Genomic DNA, 21,435 nt, shown 5'->3' on the forward strand with positions numbered 1-21,435 from the left:
TCTGCGAGAGACCTGGAATGAGGAACTAACATTGATTGTATGCCTATTTAAAAGCCAGGCACAACATCCAGAGTATATAAAGAACTCTTACAATTCAACGATAAAAACACAACCTAATTTTTTAAATGAATGAAGAACTGAATATACATTTAGCCAGAGAAGACATACAAATAGTCAATAAGCACAGGATGATCATCATTAATTATTAGGGAAATGCAAATCAAAAACACAATGGGATATGAAGAAAACTGAAAACATATGTCTACACAAAACCATGTCCACAAATGTTCACAGGAGGGTTATTCATAACAGCCAAAAAGTGGAAACCACCCGCATGTCCATCAAGTGATTAACAGATAAGCAAAGTGTGGTATACTCCTACCGTGAAACACTATTTGGCAACACAAAGCAATGAAGAACCGATACCTGCTACAACATGGATGAACCTCAAAAACATTATGCTAAGCAAAAGAAGCCAGACACAAAAGATCACACATTGTCTGATTCCATTTCAGTGAAATGTCCAGGACAGGCAAACCCATAGAGACAGAAAATAGATTAGTGGTTGCCAGGGGCTAGGGGGAGAAGCGAATAGGGAGTGAGTTAACAGGAATTGGATTTCCTTCTGGGATGATGAAATGTTCTGGAATTGGATAGTGGTGCCTGATGTACAACTTAGTGAACAGGCTAAAAGCTGATGAACTGTACACTTCAAAAAAGTGAACTTTCCAGTATGGGAGTTATACCTCAATAAAGCCATTTTAAAAATAGTCACAAAAGTAGATGCCTGATACATATTCTCACCCACCGGACCTGAAATACATATCATCATCCCATTCTACAGATGAGAAAACTCGAGGACTGGTGAAAAGCAGCTAATTGCCAAGAGGCCCGCTGCTAAGCCACGTGACGGACTTAACGGCAAGTGGATTTTAACTAGGTTTGCTGACTCCGGAGGCCACGTTCTGCTCGCTTCACCACGCTGCTCCCTGCCAAGATGATAAGCTAACCAGCAACTGCAGAACGGTTCCTCTGGAAAAAAGATCACTCCCTGGACAAAGGATCACTGACCTACATAAAATGCTAGTGCTGGAAGTCACGTTAAGCGGCATCTCGCCAAATCCCTTCATTTCACAGATGAATAAGTAGAGTTTCAAGGCACTGTACTGACCTGTCCAACCAAAGCAGCAAGGCTGGTGGGCACAGTCACCCTCTCATTTTACAGAAGACAAGCTGGCGTATTGTTCACTGCAATTAGTTAGGAATCAAAAGGTAGAAGGAGTTCACCTGGTTGGGGCATGCAGGTCAACAGGCATTCACCAACCTTCAAACATGCCAGCCTCACATCCAGGTCCCAGCTAGAAGATCACTCGGGCCAGTTATAGCTCACATTATTCTGCGGTTACCCTGAAATTTCTCTTCTAACCCTAGGAGTGCTCTGAAAAGTCCCACCAGGGTGCGACTGTTCCAAGGATCCCTTGGAGCTTTTGAACTACTTAGCAGGAATGAGGAGTTCTGGATTTAGCATTCAAGTGTGAGGATAAAGGCTAGGGAGACTGAGGAAGCAACTATCCTCCTCCCGAGTCTAAAGTGACTCCATGGGGAACCACTTGAGAAGGAAAGGGAAGGAAGCAGAAGCTGGATTATTTCACACTGCAACTGCAGGGCCTCGAGGACTCTAAGTTAGGGGTCTTTTTATTGCCTGCTTAATGTCTCCAGGGAATGTCCTGTCTCAAACTTAAAATGTCCCAAATGGAGCTCATTCCCCCACTGTTCTCCATCCCACAAATCTATTCCTCCTCTTGTTTTCTCTTTCCCCCAGAAATATCATTCGCATTCCCCAGCGGCTGAGGCTAAGCACCCTGGCTCGCCTTCCACACTCCCCTCACCCCCCAACTTCCAGGCAGTGGCCAGGCCTGCTGGCTCGAGCTCTGCCTCCACTTGCCGGCTGGAATCACCTCCTCCTCTGCACACTCACTGCAAGCATTGTCCTGGGGACTCAGTAGATGTTTACCGAATTGAGAGGTCAATCCTACCCACTACTAGTTAAGTCTTTCACAGCAAGTAGCAGCCACGATTATTTCAACACAGAAAAGGAGAAAAAGAGGAGCTGGATGACCTCGTGTAAATAGGTGACAGACAGGTTATTAAAGCAAAGCTTGAGCCAGGAGGAGCAGAGCAGATGGGGCTGGGAGCCACTCTTTGCACGCATCCTGCTGGAACAGAAAGGCACACCAAGACACCAGGGCTACCGACTGCATCTGCAAATTATTCATTATTTCAGTGCAGTCCCTCTGAACTCTCCATCTGCTGATGGCTACTACAGTCAAATAATTACATTCAAATGAAAAAACCTGTGACCTGTAACTTGTTCCAGTCAGCCCAAGTGAGACACCCACTGTCCCCCAGCCGGGCCTTGTGCACCCCTGTGTGGGGCAACCTCGAGCTTGCTCCCTGGCCACCTTTCCAAATCAAGACCATCCTTCAAACCCCAGATCAAATGATGCATCCCTCGTCATTGGGGACCTCAGGGTTTTCTCTTTGGGCCGAACAGTGCTCATTACGTATTACCCTGCATCGCTTGATGTCTTTTGTTGCTTGGTTTAATCTTGCCTGCAATGACTTTAAGAGTGCTTGGAAAAGACAGAGATTGTGCTGAAGTGGGCTAATGTATGTAAAGTATTAAGCTCAGAACTGGGCTTGGCACACTGTAGGCACTACCAATATAAGCATCAGCTACTGACTACTTATTGATGTCCCCTGAGTCCCCAAGCATGATGCTGCACATGTGGCACAAGCTACCAAATCTGCTGGAGGTTGACAACAGGTTTCTCGCACCTCTTTTATCTTCCTAACCTCTACTCAAACTAAAACTCCTGCCCTCCAATTCAATGCCAGGAATTCCGCTGCACATCCACCAGCCTCGCCACTCAGTCAGGTGGCTCAGCTCCTTCCTTCTAGGCCATCCCTTCACTGTTCAGAGTCCAGACAGCCAGGGTGACGTGGGCCAGGGGACAGGCAGGCTCTAGCCTGACATAGTGTGTCTCTGCCTCACACCCCTCGCTTGTCTCAGGGTTAGAGATATTATAAGACTTGGTGAACCATTTGTTTCTTTCTGAAATCAGAATGATAACTAAGTAGAGCTAGAAAAAGAGGCAATTTTTAAATTATACTGGGCGCTGAGCCAAAGCCGGTGGTGATACAATGACAACACTCATTTGTCCAGGGCTGGCCAAATCAGTCACAGGGACCCCTTTTCAGTGTGAAACTGCACTAAATACTGCCCAGTTGGGGTTCCATCTCAGATTCTGAGATGTCCCATGGGAATGCTCTCCAAACGGCATCCTCCGGTCACACTCCCTGCAGCAGCTGTTGATTCAGGGGCTGGAGGCAGGGTGGCAACTGCGAAGAACGCAGAGGTGGGTGAGCCTCAGTAGCTTTTGTCAGGCATCTGCAATCAATAAGTCTAGTACGACAGACTCAGGGGAAACCCTCCCAGCTTCGGAAAAGGTGGTCTGCATCTGGACATTCCCACCCTCCTAGCGTTAGGACTAGCGGCCCCTCTGGGCACATCAAGGGTCGGCACTTGAAACCTGTAAAGAAACATCTGGGTCTGCCCATATCCAGAGACCCAGCTTCCTCGCTTCTCTTCAAGTGTCTTAATCTACCCCATCTCTACCGAGCCCTAAACCAGTCGAAGATACTTTGGGCTCAGAGAAGGAACGGCAGACAAAGCCTCACATTGAGCATCTCTTTAGTAAAGCATCCAGAAAATTCTGCCTGTGTTACTTCACTTTTACTCCCACCTAGGTCCCTGTCGCTGAGGACAAGACCACACACGAGGGCACTAGCCAAGTCAGGGTGACCCGTCAGCCCCAACCCTCCTGTGGCCTCCACTGGATATCCAGGCACCCCTGGTTTTTCCTTTGGGCCCCATTCCACCACTGTTCTGGTGATCTGGAGCCATACTGACCAACACATAGAATTAGCCAGCAGGCACAAGTGGCTACATTTAAATTAATTAAAATAAAACACTGAGTTCCTCGGCCCCACTGGCCACATTTCAAGTGCTTACTGGTCACGTGGCAAGTAGCTACCATGGGAGAGAGGGTGGACCGAGAGAAATATCAGTACGGAAAGCTCTATCAGGCAGAGCTGTTCTAGATGGTGACATTTAAACTTGCAGGTGGCCAATTTTTTTTTTTTTTTAACTGTCACTTTGTGGTCTTGAAGAAAATATTTTTCCAACCTGAAAGGACAAAATTGCTTTCTCTAAAAAACTCAGTGAGGGAAAAGGTCACCTCCACACAATGACCTTCACAGAACACCCGTGTTCTTTGGAAGCTGGTCTGCCCATCTGAGCCACTTCTCTGCTTTCTATGACACTTTTGGAACCCTCAGCCCTACATCCAGACTCCCACGCTCCGATGGAAACTTTAACCAAAGCATAGGAGGGGCTCTTGCTTTTCTTCTGGAGTTGGTAAGTCACTGTTTTTCCATGGGCCCTACGTTACTTTATTTGGCCTAGTATAACACAGCACCACAAGCTGGGGTGCATAATCAACACAATTTATTATCTCACAGTTCTGGCGGCCAGAAGTTCAAGATCACGGTGTCGACAGGGCTGGCTCCCTCTGAGGCTGTGAGGGACCATGTGTTCCATGCCTCTCTCCTAGTTTCCGGTAGGTGCTGGCAATCTTTGCTGTTCCTTGGCTTCTATGCCTATTAACCCAGTCTCTGCTTTTGTGCTCATGAGCCATGGTCCCTGTGGGCGTGTCTGTGTCTGAATTTCCCCTTCTTATGAGGACACTAGTCATACTAGATTAGGGGCCCACCCTACTTTAGTGGGACCTCATCTTAACTAGCCACATCTGCAATGACCCTATTTCCAAATAAGGTCACATGCTGAAGTACTGGGGGTTAGGACTTCAACATGTGAGTGGGGAGGGGGCACAAAATTCATCCCCTGACAGGCCCTCAAAGCCTCAAAGAAAAAGCACTCCTCCTGGCCCACCATCTGCTTTCCATTTTTCTATTAATATGAAAAGATTTGTAAGAAATTACTGGCTACTCAGCTTTGTGGGAGCAGCTGGTGACCCCAGGCAGAAGCTTACACCACATGAGGCTATTTCCATGATACACCAAGTCATTCAAGCCCACTATCCTCGATTTAACAAGGTCCAAGAACAAAAACCTGACCTTGAATACAGTGTGAAGGAAAAACTGTCACAATTGTCATGGTCACAATTAGAGTGCTGGGGAGTTCCTCTAAGTTCATCAAACCGCCTTCTTTTACAGGGATGTTTTCTGGGTGATGTGGCAAAAACAAATGAAGAAAGTCCCTCCTGACCCAGACTCCTTAACATACTGCTGGATGGTCACTGTCATCATACAAATCACTGCCAAGCTCATCAGACGTGATTATCATGAACAGAAAGCTATCCACCAGCACAGTGGACCCAGAAAGGCGCTGTGGTTCACGGCCCATGTCACATCTCTGGGTTATAAGACACAGGTGAGTTACCTATAAATTCAGGCAGCATGGAACAGAAAAAACCAATAAGCTTTAGTGCTAGAAAACCTGGCTTGAATCCTAGCTTTGACACTTACCAGATAAAAGATCTTGCACAAGTGAATTTGTCGCTCTATGCCTCAGTTTACCCTGCTGGAAAATGCAGAGCCTGAGATCTACTTCACTTCAGGCTAAGAAAGCTCTCTGGATGGCCATCGTGTTAACTAGCATTTACTGGGCGTGGATGACGTGTTCACGACAGCTCCCAACAGGTCTGAGGTAAGACGCCACTGTTATCCTCGTTTGCTGGGAGAAGACTCGAGCTTAGAGCCTCTGATTACACAGCTGCACTCTAACCATTTCCTAATACTGCCTCTCAAAGGAGGTCAGCAGGTGAAATAGTGGCAGGCTCTATAAATGCTTGCTCCCTGCACCTTCCTCTGGTATCCGCCATGCCGCACAACAGTTCATACTGTCCTGGCACTGTCCACTCCCAACAACTTCACAAGGACAGAAGATCATCAAAAGTGGTTTAGAGGAAATAACACCTCTGCCAGGACACAGTCATTCCCTCATTTGATATTTCCCCTAACTCTCTTCCCTAACCTCTTCCCACATAACATTCCTGACAGCTGGGAGAACATCGCTGACCGCTCTCCAACCTCCCGTCCAGACCTGCCTCTTTCTATCTGCTCCTTCTCACCCTCTGTTCATCCCCTGGAGACATTAATACAGAAACCAACTGTCTGGCCTCTGACCTCCGTACTCTTTTAAAATTGCGGTATAGAGATGACGGTGTCCCTGGGTAAATGGTGGTGTCTTGGTTATGGCCTCATGGTTTTAGCAGTTAGGCTTTGTCCCTTGGAGTGGTTAAATAAAGACAGACATTAGCACAGTTTTCCACCCAATTATCCTATTTACAAAAATAGAACTCTCCTCTGTGAGCATTTTAAATAGAGGCCTTAATTTCCACAGATGTCAACCTTACCAGGTCGATTCCTAAAGCCTCAGTTGGTGAGCTAGAATACAGCATGGTGGGCAATGGAATCTACCCTCAAATGATCTCTTCCTATATATATAGTATTTTGGATGTATATATCTATTCATAAATATACAGATATATTTACACACACAGGCACACACATGCATGCACACGCCAGTTAATAAAAAGTAATGGTCTTGAAGGTTGTCTGATAGGCACATAGACTGGCAGTTCTGCTGGGTGTTTTGGGTCTTTGTGTTGCATCAAACCAGTAGAAGGATAAGAAGAAGTACTCAGACCTGTTATTTTGGCCTTCCGGGGAATGACATTTGCTGAGTTGCATTTTCATGTTAGGCCTTGAGCTTCCAATGAGGACTGCTGTGAGAAGAGCTGTAAGAACCCAGTTTTTCATCTGTTGTGGGGATGCCAAACACCCTGTTCATGATACCTCTCAGTGCTTCCTAGATAAAAGTCCACATGCAAAATTTAGTTGAAAAGAACTAAAAAAATCTTTGCTCCTCTTGGGGACCTGGTACGCCTTCCTTCTCTGACAGCAAGAATTACCGCAGCGACCACATTTGCCTTTTCTCTTTGATGTTATGAAGCTCAGCTAAGTAGCAATGTAAGGGACTTATTGTCTGCATATCTGTAATTCTTTTTCTTCCTAACTTTGAACTTCTATATTTATTTGTATTTATCCTGATCCTGTCCTAAATTCTTTTATGTATCATATGGTTTATTGCAGTATACGTATTTATACTATAAAATCAATCAAAAGTTGTAGAACAAGGTGAATTACAAATAATCAAATAGAACTTAATTAAAATAATTACCAAACATAGCCAAATTTAGAGAATAGCATAGTTAAAAAACATTATACAACCAGAGTGAAACATTAAAAAAAAAATGAACATGTTGAAGCGACACTATAAGTTGCCTTCCTAATAGCCATTCCCTCTTTCTCTTCTGGAGAGACAGGATTTAGTTTAGATGGATGTCACTCTCCCCACTACCACCTCCAACCACCTTCCACCTCCCCTTTGTGTGACTCAAGAACCAATCCTGGCTAGTCTAAGCTAATTGTTTGCTGTGCCTGGGAGTGAACGATCTGGGCTAGGCATGTTACCCAGTTACAGCCTATGAGAAGGGGAGAGAGAACAGCTGGGACCTTTGGGGAAGTTTCCCTTATTTGATGAATGGTTTATTTGGAGGGAGGGATGGATGGATGGATGGATGGATGGTTGGATGGATGGATGGATGGATGGATGGATGGATGGATGAACAAACATACTTCTGCTGGGCCAACCATGCACACTAACCATCACTTAGTGCTAGGCACTAAACTGCATGCATTGAGAGATATGAGAGTAAATAATTAATGACTAAGGGCTGGAGGAGGCAGATGTCATAAGAATCACAATCTTCTTCACAAGACACCCCAAAGATAGACCTTCCAGATTCTCCCAGGGATCATGTTACTCTCTGAGAAACATGTTGAGAAATTCTATGTAAGTACCAAATTTATAATTACTACATACAAATAGCTCTTGCTCTTCCACAAAGATCACAGAAGGAAGGAAGGATGGGAGGAAGGGAAGAAGAGAGAAAGGGAAGAAGAAAGGGAGGGAGGAAGGCAGGCCAGCCAGAAAAGTTTACTGCCCCTTTCCAAAGTATACTTTGTGTATTCTCTGGATTAGGTAGAATTCCTTCCATATTCAAAATCAATTGTAACTGCTCTCAGGCCACTCACAACCTTGCTTTTCTCTAAATGCCTTTTCTCTAAGAGACACCAGCCGTGCACGTGCCTGTGTGCACACACATGCTCAGAAGCTATTTCAAATGGTCTCCAACCTCCTCAGCCCCCCACCCCACAGGGGCAGCTCCTTTGCTAGAAAAGGGACTGAAGTCCAAGCTGCTTGCTGCATCCACTGGCTCCAGTGTCCCCCAGACGCCTGTCATCGCCCACCCTGGGAGCTCTTCTCCACTCCCCAAACTGTCTTGTCCACGGCAAAATAAAATACTATTCTTTTCTACTCTAATAAGATGCCCTCTGTCCGGCTGTGCAGAGTCTGTCTCATGGTTTATCACTACTCAACGTATCTGCAGGTGATTTTCTCCCTCACCTCTCCCTCTTCTGCACCAAATCATGCCCACCTCCCTTCTGAACTGCTGGAAACCAAAATCTTCCTGAAAGCACCCCAGACTAACTTATGGGGTTAGGACCACCACACCCAGGATTCCCTCAGTCCTCCTATCTTTAGACTTCTTTTCTTTTTGAGGACACGATTCTCCAAAGTTAACTTCTATAAAGCAAATCCTATTTCTCACTGACCCATATTTTACCAAACAGCTGGCACTGCTTTTCTCACAGCTGAAAAAAAAAAAAAAAGAGAAAGAAAACTCTGCTGAAGCACATGGAGAATCGGCCACACAGCCCTGCTGAAGCATGAGGGATTTTCCTTCCCAGGACTTTCCAGGCTCAAAATTCCTGAACTTCCCACATTACTCCAATGCTGCTGCTACGGGCTGGACTTCTGCACATTAGATGTCATTGTAAAGAGAATCTAGGTGATAAACAAGGCAGAAATGAGCACAAGTTTGTCCCCACCATTGGGAAATCAATTCCCAGTGCACATCCCACAAGAGGTTGGTCTAGGTAGGCTTGGGCAAGCACAGGTGTGCCTCTGTCCCAAGGTTCTCCTGTCCCTCTTTACAGTAGTCAGATGGGCATGGCTGTTTTCTATTCTGTTCTTGGCTGAGCCACTGGGCCCAGGGCTTTGCACACAGTGGGCCCCCCAATGCTGGTGAGAGACTGACTTCTGAGAGGGAGGTGATGGAGACTGAGGCTGCCTCCGCAGAACAGAGGGCAGCTGCATTACCAGGCATGCCCTCTGAGAGGCCTCTGCTTTAAGCTGAGTGGCAGGTAATAAAAACCCAGGTTCCAAAGGAGCTTAATCGAGGGCGCTGGCGTGGCAGCTGAACTGGAGATCAGAGGGGACCAGCAACCACGGGAGCCTTCCTACATGTCACACCATTCCTTGGGACCAGTGGTGACTCTCTAAGGATGAACCACACCATCACACACACCTGAAGCTGGGAGTGGACGAGGAGAAGGGGGAAATCTTCATGGAGAAACACCAAATGTCATGAGTCATAAAGCAAATTCTGACTGGGAAACATCGAGGGATATTATCTTTCAGTTCAGAGTGCATTTTTTTCCAACAAGATACAAAAAGCTTCATGGATCATAGTAACCAGTTTGCCTGTTATTGAGTTGAGCACAGTAGGGAAAACGCAAAGGTAAAGTGTATGCTTGCAAAGTGGCTCTGAACATTTCTGAAAATGACCACTCAAGGGCTGGAGGGCCAAGGGAGTGCCTCTGCGAGGGCGGGAGTGCCTCTGCGAGGGCAGGCGTGCATACACACCAGCGGCCCCCAGCCAACGCCCTGACCCAGCACACACAGGCAGCAAAGGAGGTGAGCCTTTCCCTTTAATTATGCCAATTGTGAGATGGGGAAGGCGCCAGTGGAGAAGGCATTTAAAGCAGATTGCCCCATTTAGGGAGATATGATACTTGGAAATGAAGACTGGCACTTTTCCTAGACTAAAGGTTGTGCTGAATGGCCAGAGAGCAGGAGGGCAGAAGCCCTGCCTGTGGGGCTTCCACCTGACTTCAAAGACGGGCGCCACGCTGGAGCCAGTGCACAACACAAAGGGAAGCAGGGGCTTGAGGCCCCGGGCTGCTATCTGCTCCAATTTAGGGGACAGTTCTGCTTCTTCCCAAGAGACACCCTTTGGAAGTGGGGAGAAAGCAGCTAAACAGGCCTGAACAGGAGGGCTAGAAAGAGGAGATACTGGACCTCAGGCCTTGCCCTTTAATTTCAGAGCCACTTTAAGCATAAATATTGTATCTAAGTCTCCGATAGAAGGAGCATAAATGGTAGGCGCTCAATTAATGTCATCTCACTTTGAGTTAGAGAAACATCTTCACTTTGCATTACTGCTGAACAGAACTGAGGGCCATCGAGACCACTTTGTGGAGGCCATAAGGAAAAGACCTAGAAACGCATGCTTCAGACACATTCCACCACATCAGGGCTGAAATGAGCAGCAGGAAGGGGTCTGTGTACAGAGCATGAAAGCTGGTTCCACCAAAGCCAGGTTAGAATATAGATACATGTACATGTATATACACATAGAAAAGCTAAGTGTGTGAGATAGACAGAGAGTGTGTGTGTGCAGTATGTTAATTAAACCTCTTACAAAAGTCATTAAAATTTTCTAAAAATTAAATTCTGAACAATAATTAGTTTGTGAAACCAACAGAACAAAGTGCTAAGGGCCTGGGAAAACACCATCTCTTCTTTACATAGATCACTGAGGACTTGATAAGAAACTTCCTCTGCCACACGGCAGCCTCTGTGGGCAGTGGGAGGGGAGCTGAAAGGGAGAGAAGGAGAGATGATGACGGAATTCCAAAGCTAGGAGGGCCTTCCAATGCGCTCTCTTGCTACGGAGGACACAGGTGATACGGCTTCTTGGAGATCACATAGCGAGTCTCTGATTCCCTGACTACAGCCTAGATGGTTCATACGGATGATACCACCAGGGCACAGAGATCTCCATAAGTACTTTAAAAACAACATGCGTTGGGTGATCTTTCTGTTCAGATACTGACTCTCAGGGAAGACGGCCTCACTTCCGGCATGGGGGGACGCACATCCTTGTCAGTTTAACTTAGTCAGGGCTCATCTTCTTTCTGTTGTCAATGATTTGACTTAGGCGCTGGCACATGCCATTAGCCTGGTCAATGAGGTGTGAAGGGAGGTCTGCAAGAAACTTCTGGAAAAGGTTTTCTTGCTCTAAAGAGATGCTCTTTTTCCCATGGACATTGTTGAGTTGGATGTGATGCCTAGAACTGTGGCAGCCATCAGACCAACATACCACAAACCATGGGGCAGAGATACAGAAAGAACGTCAGTTCTTTACAACCAACCCTGGAGCTGACAACCTCAGAACTTCTTGTTAACCAGTCAGACAGTTTTCCCTTTTGTTTACACACTTTGTGTTGGTTTCTGTCCCTTGCAGCTACAAGCATCTTAACCAATAATCTACTAATAAACAGACCGTGAAACAAAAAACAATTTGTTTTCTACCATCCTGCTCTCTCTGAAGAGAAACAAGGTCTCCTGAGCTGACAGGGAAAATCCCCACCTAACTCTTTTCCCCGTTTCTTCCTTTCTTCTCCCTCAATGGAACTGTAAACATGCTCAGAACTACCAGCCTCTCTCAGAAGAAGCCTTAAAGATGCTTTGGTCCCACATCCATGTTCTGCTGGATCCCAGTCTCCGGCAATCCTTTCACAAGGCACTCATCTGGAATACCTCCAGTACCAGAGAAATCACAGGCCCCATGGGTGTCCACATATGGAGGGCTTCGGTACAGTATCCTTCCTTACGGCCTGGTGGAAATCTGCCTCCTGTGGCTTTCCAGCCATGGATTCGAGCTGCACCACAGCTACCTTCTATTATCCATCTACCCTTCAGATACTGCTTCTGTATCATACAGCTTAATTCCCAATTATTATAATTCCTTTCAGACAAATGTTTTCTTACAGGAAATGCATATTCTTCGGAGCCATGTTCTACCTTCCCCATCTCTCAGGCTCAGACAGTTAGAGAAATCAGTCTGTCCCATTTAACCAATGAACGAATGAGTCAGTCAACCAATCAATCTCCCTCTGTCTTTTTCCTATCCCCAACCCAAACATGTCTAATAATATAAGAGTAATAATAATCTTAACAGTCACATATTTTAAAAGAAAATTGGGGCAATATAAAAATCCAGTATTGTCAATCTCAAAATCCTTGGATAGTGTTCAAAAGTCTCCTGCAAACACACATGTGTGTGCACACACATGATCTGATTTAATTAAAAGACCTTTCTTCAAACACTGACATTAAAGAGAAATATTTCTTCTTCAATATTATTTTTCTGATATTTAATTATTTCCCTTTTCCTAAAAAGTATATTTATTTCAGCTGTGTTCTCTCTCACTCTTTGTAAAAATTACTAGACTTTATTTAGTTTTTTTTTTTTTTTTTTTTTTTTGAGACGGAGTCTCGCTCTGTCACCCAGGCTGGAGTGCAGTGGTGCAATCTCGGCTCACTGCAACCTCTGCCTCCCGGGTTCAAGCAACTCTCCTGTCTCAGCCTTCCAAGCAGCTGGGACTACAGGTGCATGCCACCATGCCTGGCTAATTTTTGTATTTTTAGTAGAGATGGGGTTTCACCATATTGGTCAGGCTGGTCTTGAACTCCCGACTTCAGGTGATCCACCTGCCTCAGCCTCCCAAGGTGCTGGGATTACAAGCATGAGCCACTGCACCCAGTCGGACTTTATTTTTGTAGAGCAGTTTTAGTCTCACAACAAAACTGAGTGGAAGGTACAGGGAGTTCCCATACACTCCCTGCTCTCACACATGCATCAACTATACTCTATCTCCTTTAAGGCAAGCTTGAAACCCAAATCTTAGCTGATAGCACTTTATTGTTAACTGTGATGTGTCCACACAACTAGCTTACAAAAGTAGTTTTGGAACACAGCCCTTGGTAAACTTAGAACTTGTAAAATACATATGAACTGATCCATCTCGTTCAAAACTCCCTTTTCCCAGGCCCAGAACTTTACCTAATTTCTCACCTCTATCTTATACATATTACTAAGTAGTTTTCAATAACAATAGAATCTAGAGCTAAAAATCATCCTCCTGAAAAGATGAGACACAGACACTTGGACATATGCACCAGCAACTCTCAATCATTCATTTTAATGTAAGAAAAAGGAATATTGACCATCACAAACCACATATCAGACAAAACTGCTTTTACCAGGCTTTCCCGGAGGAAAAACTCACCCTCTAATTATGTTTCACCTAGAAAAAGATAAAAATTAATTTATATATGCCAAACTACATTTTAACTTTAAAATGTAGAGGTGGCCTAGAAGTATACTGAATCCAATCATTCATTCCATAAGCATTTATTGAGTTCCAAATATTTGCCAACACTTTGGGAGGCACTGGGGATCCGGAATTGAAAGCCGGCCTCCTGCACTCATGAAATCTCACAAAAGAGAACTAAATACATATAGAAATCAGCAAATCTGAGCCACAGTGGTACCCTTCACACTCACAAGGATGGCTATCCTAAAAAAGGCATGCTACAACATGGATGAACCTTGATAACAAGCTAAGTGAAGCCAGCTGCAAAAGACCACGTATTGCATGATTCCATTTATAGAAAACGTCTTGAATAGAAAGTTGACTAGTGGTTTCCAGGGGCTGGGGGAGGTTGAGAAGAGGGAATGACTGCTAATGGGTACAGAGTTTCTTTTTGGGGTGACAAAAATGTAAAATTAGATAGTAGTGATGTTTGCACAATTTGTGAATATCCTAAAAACCACTGAACTATACACTTTGAATGGGTAAATTACGTGAATTATATCTCAATAAAGCTGTCAAAAATACATGTGGAAATAAGTAGTCCTCATATGCAAACAAGAGGAGATAATGAAAGATATTATTTACAAGGATTAACTTAAGACATGTATATAATCTATATACAGAAAACTTTTATACATTACTAAAGTACACACAAAAAAAGAACACATAGAAAACATGATATTTGACAGGAAGACTCAACCTTGTAAAGATGTTAATTCCTCCTAAGAAATTTGTAAATTTAACGTGATCCCAATGGAAATACCAACAGGCTTTTTTTCTGGAATCAAGAATGTTGGGTCTAAAGTTCATATGGAATAACAAACATGGAGAATAGCCAGGACAAGGCTGAAGGAGAAGAGCAACGAGGGAGAACTAGTCTTTTCAGATATGAAAAGACGATATACATTTCAATCATTAACAACAGATCAACCCATGGAAAAACATAGAGTCCAGAAATAGACTCCCAGACCTATAGGAATTTAGTACATGATAAAGTAGGGATTATGATACTATGGGAAAAATACAAACTTTTAAACAAATAATGTTGGGACAATTGAGTATTGAAAAAATATAAAGTTGCATCCAAGCCTCAGAACATACTCTAAAACAGGGGTCCCCAACCACTCCCCACCCCACCCTGGCCCGGCCGCAGACTAGTACCAGTTCTGGCCTGTTAGGAACCAGGCCACACAGCAGGAGGTGAGTGGCAGGTGAGTGAGCATTACCGGCTGAGCTCCGCCTCCTGTCAGATCAGCAGCGGCATCAGATTCTCACAGAAGCATGAACCCTATTGTGAACTGCACATGCGAGGGATCCAGATTGTGCGCTCATTATGAGAATCTAACTAATGCCTGATGATCTGAGGTGGAACGGTTTCATCCTGAAACCACCCCCACTCCCAGTCCATGGAAAAATTGTCTTCCACGAAACCAGTCCCCAGGGCCAAAAAGGCTGGGAACTGCTGCTCTAGAAGAAACACCAAACGTACCAAGATGTAAACAGAAAAAAGTGAAATTACAAAAGTACCCAAAGGAACTAAAAAATATGAGACAGGCAAAGCCTCTCCAACTTTGACTAAAAATAAAGAAGCCATAAAAAAATAAATTTGACTACATAAAATGAAAGAGACTTCCAAAGGGCAAACCACCGCCACTAAGTAAATCAAAACATGCATGATCAACTGCAAAAAAAAATGCAACTCATAGCAAAGACAATATGTAAAGAGCTTTCAGAATAAAGAAGAAAAAGACCAACAACACAGTGGGAAAATGTCTGAAATTCAAAACACAGTCCACATAAAAATAAACACAAAATGACATTTAAATACATGAAAATATGATCAACCTCACTTATAAAATAAATATAAATTAAAGCTATAACAAAATATCATTTCTCACCTACCAGCAAAAATCCAAAAGTTTGACAACAGATTCCATGGGTGATGTTCTAGGGAAACAGGCACTTTCACATACTGCTTGCATGAGTAAAATACGTTATAAACCCTACAGGAAGAATTTGTCAGTAACTTTAAAAAATGACAGATGTATCTGTCCCTTGACTATATAATCCCATTTCTAGGATTTTATTTCACAGATGCACCTACAAAAGTATTAAATGACATGTCTACAAGGTTATCTATTACAGGTGATTTGAAAAGACAGAGGATTAGACACAATCCAAGATTATGTTGTTGTGCCATCATCACACATCAACAAAATGGAGTACTCTAAGGTTATAAAAAAAGACTGAAGATAATCTCTATGTACAAATATGCAGAGTTCCAGAATGTATTATTAAGAGAAAAAAGTTAAGACGTAGAACAACAGACTGTATGTGTTATGTTATCCTTTGTGTAAGGGAATAAGAACACACCCATACACACACTAGAAGCTCTAAAAATGAAAGACTCAAGGGTTAAGCGAGATACTAAGAAAAATGGTTATCTACGAGGGAACAAAGTGCATGGGGCTCATCTGCAAAACAGAAATAATAAAAAAGAAAAAAAACAAAGTTCACAGGTTAAGACTTCATTGTGTATACTTCCCTATATTGTTTAATTATTTTAACTTTCCAATATCAAAAGAAATGTAGAGAGAATGATTTAACAATTTTTCACATACCCATCATCTACATTAAACATCTACCTAGTTGTTGTTTTTTTTGTTGTTGTTGTTGTTTTTTCTGAGACGAAGTCTCACTCTGTCGCCCAGGCTGGAGTGCAGTGGCGCGATCTTGACTCACTGCAAGCTCCACCTCCCAGGTTCACACCATTCTCCTGCCTCAGCCTCCTGAGTAGCTGGGACTACAGGCATCCGCCACCACGCCCGGCTAATTTTTTTGTATTTTTTAGTAGAGACGGTGTTTCACCATGTTAGCCAGGATGGTCTCAATCTCCTGACCTCGTGATCCACCCACCTCGGCCTCCCAAAGTGCTGGGATTACAGGCTTGAGCCACTGCACCTGGCCCACATCTACATAGTTTTGACCCTTCAGCCACGTAATGCATTACCCATCTTAAAAAAGCTCCATTCAAAATTTCCTAAACTGAAAAGAAACTGAGTGATATGAGCCTAACCATACATCAAACTGGGTGACATACTCTCTGAGGAAGAATTTATTTTTAGGAATTTTAGAACACAGTATTTTTAATACATACCCTTAGTGGAATGCATTTTAAGAAAAAAACAAAAATTACAAAGAAGTATTAAACTTTCCTCTGTAGTTTCATATTGGTAGTAATACAAATATTGGTATTTCGAAACTATATTCTTTATATTTATAGGTTAAAGAAAAAATAAAGATTTTTCCATACCAGAAAAAGGGAGTTAAAATAATTACTAAGGAAAGTGAGAGCACAAGGATTTTAAAACTAAACTGGACATGTCCACCTGAACTCTTAAATTTTAACAGTATATATTTTCCAGCTTTGTCCATTGAAATTCTCTAGAAACAAGTCACCTCTGTAGCAATAACCACCCCCAATACCCTGATTGTAGTCTGTAATACCATTGTCCCATACCACTGAAAAGTACAAGATGAGCTTGGGGCATTTATGCCATGAATCAACACAGCTTTTCAAGATTATAGAAGTTCTGTCAAAAGGTCACAGGAGCTAGCTGAAGGGGTCTCACTGCCTAAAAGTTATAACAAAAGAGTAATGATTATAACACACCAAATCAATAAAAATCCATGAATGTACAATGTTAGAAAGATAGAAAAAAAACCACATGTCACTACATGAAGTGGTTATTAAACTCCTTACTGTGAAAGTTAATGGGGAAAGGGAAAGCATTAGCACAGATCCTGCCTTTCCAGTGGGAACCACGTGTCACAGTAACCAGATGGCCCCAGGCAGTGCAGGAAAGCTCTACTTTATAGAAGAAATGAAAGAATTACAGAAACATTTCCCAAAACCCAAGGAAGGTATGGTTCAGGCAAGAATGACCACTGGGTACAAAACCATTAAGTAAACGATTTGTATGCAAAGTTATACCACACAAGTCACTTGCTGGTCTCTAGGGGGAAAGTGTAACTGGACGATGGTGGGTTCAGGCTGTCATAGCCCTAGACCAGGGGTCAATCTCAGCATCCCCAGTAGTGGGCCTTTTTAGTAACAGTGAGTGAAGCACAATGAATTAGCTCTGGTGAGGTCTAGTCAAAAACAACTTGAATCCTGCAAGCCTTTCCATACAGGAAATCAGAGGATGGAGAAATAAGCTTAACCCCACCATAAGGAAGCAACCTCACACTCTAGCAGGTCAGAGGTTCTGGAGGCAAGACCAGCAACTGGTCTGCTGCTTCAATAAGAGACCGTGCTGGATTAAGAGACTAAAAGGAAGTTACAACCAGACACAGGGCATGATACTCGATTAGATGGTGATTTCGACAAACCAGCCTCGAAGGGTATTTGAGGGCCAGTTACGGAAATCCAAATAGAAACAAGGTATTAAATAAGATGAACTTTATTAAATACAAACTTGGAGATTGTCATCCAAAAAAAGCAGATAACAAAACAGTAATACACCATTTTGGTTAAAAAAATGTACACATATCTATGCATACAAAAAGACCTAAGAGATGTAACAGTGGTCATTTCTGGACAGAGAGAGAGAGAGAGAGAGAGAGACTAACTGTGTGTATGTGGAGTGTTTTGCTTGCCTTTGTTTTCTGATTTCCTTTAATTAGAAAATGTTATTTCTGTACTAAATACATAAAAAAAGCAGTTACATAAGGCTTTAGGTTTCACTACTAAGAAGGTCATCTTAGAAATGATCTGTTACCTTTCTAAAATATGCTAAGTGGCCTGTCCATCAGTGGCATGAAGGATTCCTGGAATGACTTGGGAACAACCCCCAAGTTGGAACTTCATTGCTTAGATGATTCTCTGACAAATCAAAGATTTCTTCCCCAGACGGTGGCAACCCTGTGGAAAGAACAACCAGCACCGACAAAGTCTAAGAGAGATGAGGTGATGGTTTGAGAGAAGAAATGAGCAAAGTCAATTTTTAAGAGGGGTGCTGAAATGCCTCCTCAAGCAAACTTTACCTCCACTTCCTCGTGTGAAAATGTTACCAGCAAAGTTCCAAAGCTCTAGGGGAAAAGGGAGACCAGCAGGATTGAATGCAGCACTCAAGTCCCAGGGAGAAAACTTCACACCAGATATACCTGTTGGCAGAGTGTCTGTCTCAGAATCACCCTTTGACAATACGGATACACATGCACACCCATTTACAAACTCACCTATCAAGATGTCTTTTGCTTTTAATCATCACTGTCAATTTTTGAAGATATACTATACACTCTAAAAGGGTGGCAATTTCCTCGATTGCAGTTTCATACAAAAATCTGTATGAACAAAAGCATGTTGTACAATCATTCACTGATTTGCCAAGTTTTCGGAAGTGTCTATAATGTGCGTGACGGTAACGGGGTAGAGAACACAGAGACAACCACAGATGGGTTTCTATCTTAATGGAGCTTGCAGCCTAATGGGGAAGGCAGGTGGAAAACAAATATGCCCAAATGAGTGGGTTCATGAAAATTGTTAAGTGTCATGAAGGAAAAGAAGAGGGTGCTCTGAGATGAGAAGAGGGGAATCTGATTTACACTGGAGGATCAGGGAAAGCCTCCTGGAGGAAGTGACATCTGAGGTGTGACCACAGAGTGAGCATGAATTAACCAGGCTGCCAGGCAGGAGAACATTCCAGGAAGGGAAGACTGTTGTGTGGGAAAGGGTGCTGAAGCAGGAAACAGCTGGGAACAGTCACAGAACTGAAAGAGGCCAGGATGGGGCAAACAGAGGGGAAGACTGGTGTCCAGGGAGATCAGAGAAGCAAGCCAGGACTGTGCTGAGACCCACGCTGTTTGGGATTCAGGATTTTCTTCCAAGTGTGATGGAAAGCAGTTGGACATCTGAAGTGTGATAGTGACAGGATCTAATGTGCACTTAATATCACTATGGGAAACTGGCTGGGAAGGTCAAGAACAGGCATGGAGGGACAAGTCAGGAAGCCAGTCCAGATGAGACATTATGGTGGCTTAGGCTAGCTACGGGGATCCAAACTACAGACTGGACACCAAATTCAAACCCAAGCCTTATTCCTAAAAGGATAAGATTTTGCTGGAGCACACCCCCCTCACACCACCCCCCCACCATGTGACTCGTGTATGTATTGTCTGTGCAGCTTTCACTCTACAACTTGGGTAACTGCGGCAGAGACCAGATGGCCTGCAAAGCCTCAAATATGCACCACGTGGACCTTTACAGAAAAAGTTTGCCAACCCCCAGACAAGGGACGGCAGTGGAGACAGAAATGGATGGCTTCACGATAAACAGTCTGTCGTCATTATTCCTGGATTCCACATTTGCAAATTCACCTACTCACTAAAAGGTGTTTGTAACCCCAAAGTCAATACTCAGGGCACTTTTGGTCATGGCTGTGCATGCTCAGAGCAGCAAAAAAGTTGAGCCGGCCAACATATACATTCCCAGCTGAGCTCCACAATGGTGACACTCTGCCTTCCTGTTTCAGCTCTTATACTATAAACAAGTACCCTTTCAACTGTCTATATAGTGCCACATTTTTTTGCATTTTGGTGTGTTTTGTTGGTGATTTTGCTGTTTAAATGGTCCCCAAGCACAGTGCTAAAGTGCTGCTTAGTGCTCCTAAGCACAAGAAGACTGTGATGTGCCTTATGAGAAATGCATGTGTTAGATAAGCTCGTTCAGGCATGAGTTATAGTGCTGTTGGGCATGAGTCTGATGTTAATCAAAACTATATGCTAAAATATACATTTAAACAGAAACACACATACAACATCATCTCACCAACATTATGTAATGCTATACCAATGTACAACATCTACCAACATACAACATTATTACACCAATGAAACTGATACTACGTATTGATCAGTCAATGGAAATATGACCAGAGGCTCACAGGAACCTAACGCTGTATCTCCCTTAGGAGTAATGAATCAGTATTCGCTAATTCAGTGTTCCTGGTGACTTTAGAGAACACAGCTATGGCGAATGATGAGAATGGCTACACCTGGGAGGCAAAAATCAACACAATTTGGTGATGGATTAAATGTTAAGTAAAACAAAGTCAAGGATGACTCTGGGTTTCTGATGTGAACTACTGGGTGACAGAAGGTGCCGTTTATGGAAATAAAGAATTCCAGAACAGGAGTATATTTCAGGGGGTTGACCAAGATATTTCCTTTGGACGTGTTAAGGATGAGATCCCTATGAGATATCCAAAGAGAGAAGTCCAGTAGCTTGATGGCTTTATGACTCTGGAGCTCAAAAAAGAAGTCTAGGTAAAGATACAACTTTAGGAGTCCCTAACAGATAGAGGGAGCACTGAAAACCTGGGAATGATATGTCACCTGGCGAGAGGAGTAGAATGACAGCAGGGCCCAGGCCTGAGAGCAGCACCCAGACAAACAGGTGGGTTAACTCAATTTTTCATCTTGGTGGTTTGATTTGTTTAATATAAAAGTATTATACTTTAGGCTTGGTGCGGTGGCTCACGCCTGTAATCCCAACACTTTGGGAGGCCGAGGCAGGTGGATCACCTGAGGTCAGGAATTTGAGACCAGCCTGGCCAACATGGTGAAACTTTGTCTCTACTAAAAATACAAAAATTAGCCGGGCGTGGTGGCAGGTGCTTGTAATCCCAGCTAATCAGGAAGTTGAGGCAGGAGAATCACTGGAACCCAGGAGGCAGAGGTTGCAGTGAGCTGAGATCATGCCACTACACTCCAGTCTAGATGACAGAGCGAGACTCTGTCTCAAAAAAAAAAAAAAAAAAGTATTAAACTTTGGCAAGGAAATTAACCTGGTAATGTATCTAGAACACAACAGATGTTCAAATCCCTTGACCTAGTATATCTACTTTGGAGGACCTATCCTAACATCTAGACAAACCT

At 43.6% G+C, this 21,435-nt stretch overlaps 1 protein-coding gene across 5 annotated transcripts in view; it reads right to left on the reverse strand.

Annotated features, from left to right (window-relative positions):
• Positions 1–21,435, reverse strand: part of HIPK2 (homeodomain interacting protein kinase 2) — a 233,639-nt gene that overhangs the window by 184,723 nt on the left and 27,481 nt on the right. Inside the window, exon 1 of one of the 5 annotated variants that reach the window (XM_054560689.2) lies at positions 18,279–19,584. The exons of the other annotated variants lie outside the window; for them this stretch is intronic. The gene's annotated coding sequence lies outside the window, so the exon portion shown is untranslated. Of the gene's footprint in view, positions 1–18,278; positions 19,585–21,435 lie in introns of those variants that run through there. 5 annotated transcript variants of the gene reach the window in all.

The sequence above is a fragment of the Pongo abelii genome, chromosome 6 (assembly GCF_028885655.2).
Source record: "Pongo abelii isolate AG06213 chromosome 6, NHGRI_mPonAbe1-v2.0_pri, whole genome shotgun sequence".
Lineage (NCBI taxonomy): Eukaryota > Metazoa > Chordata > Mammalia > Primates > Hominidae > Pongo > Pongo abelii.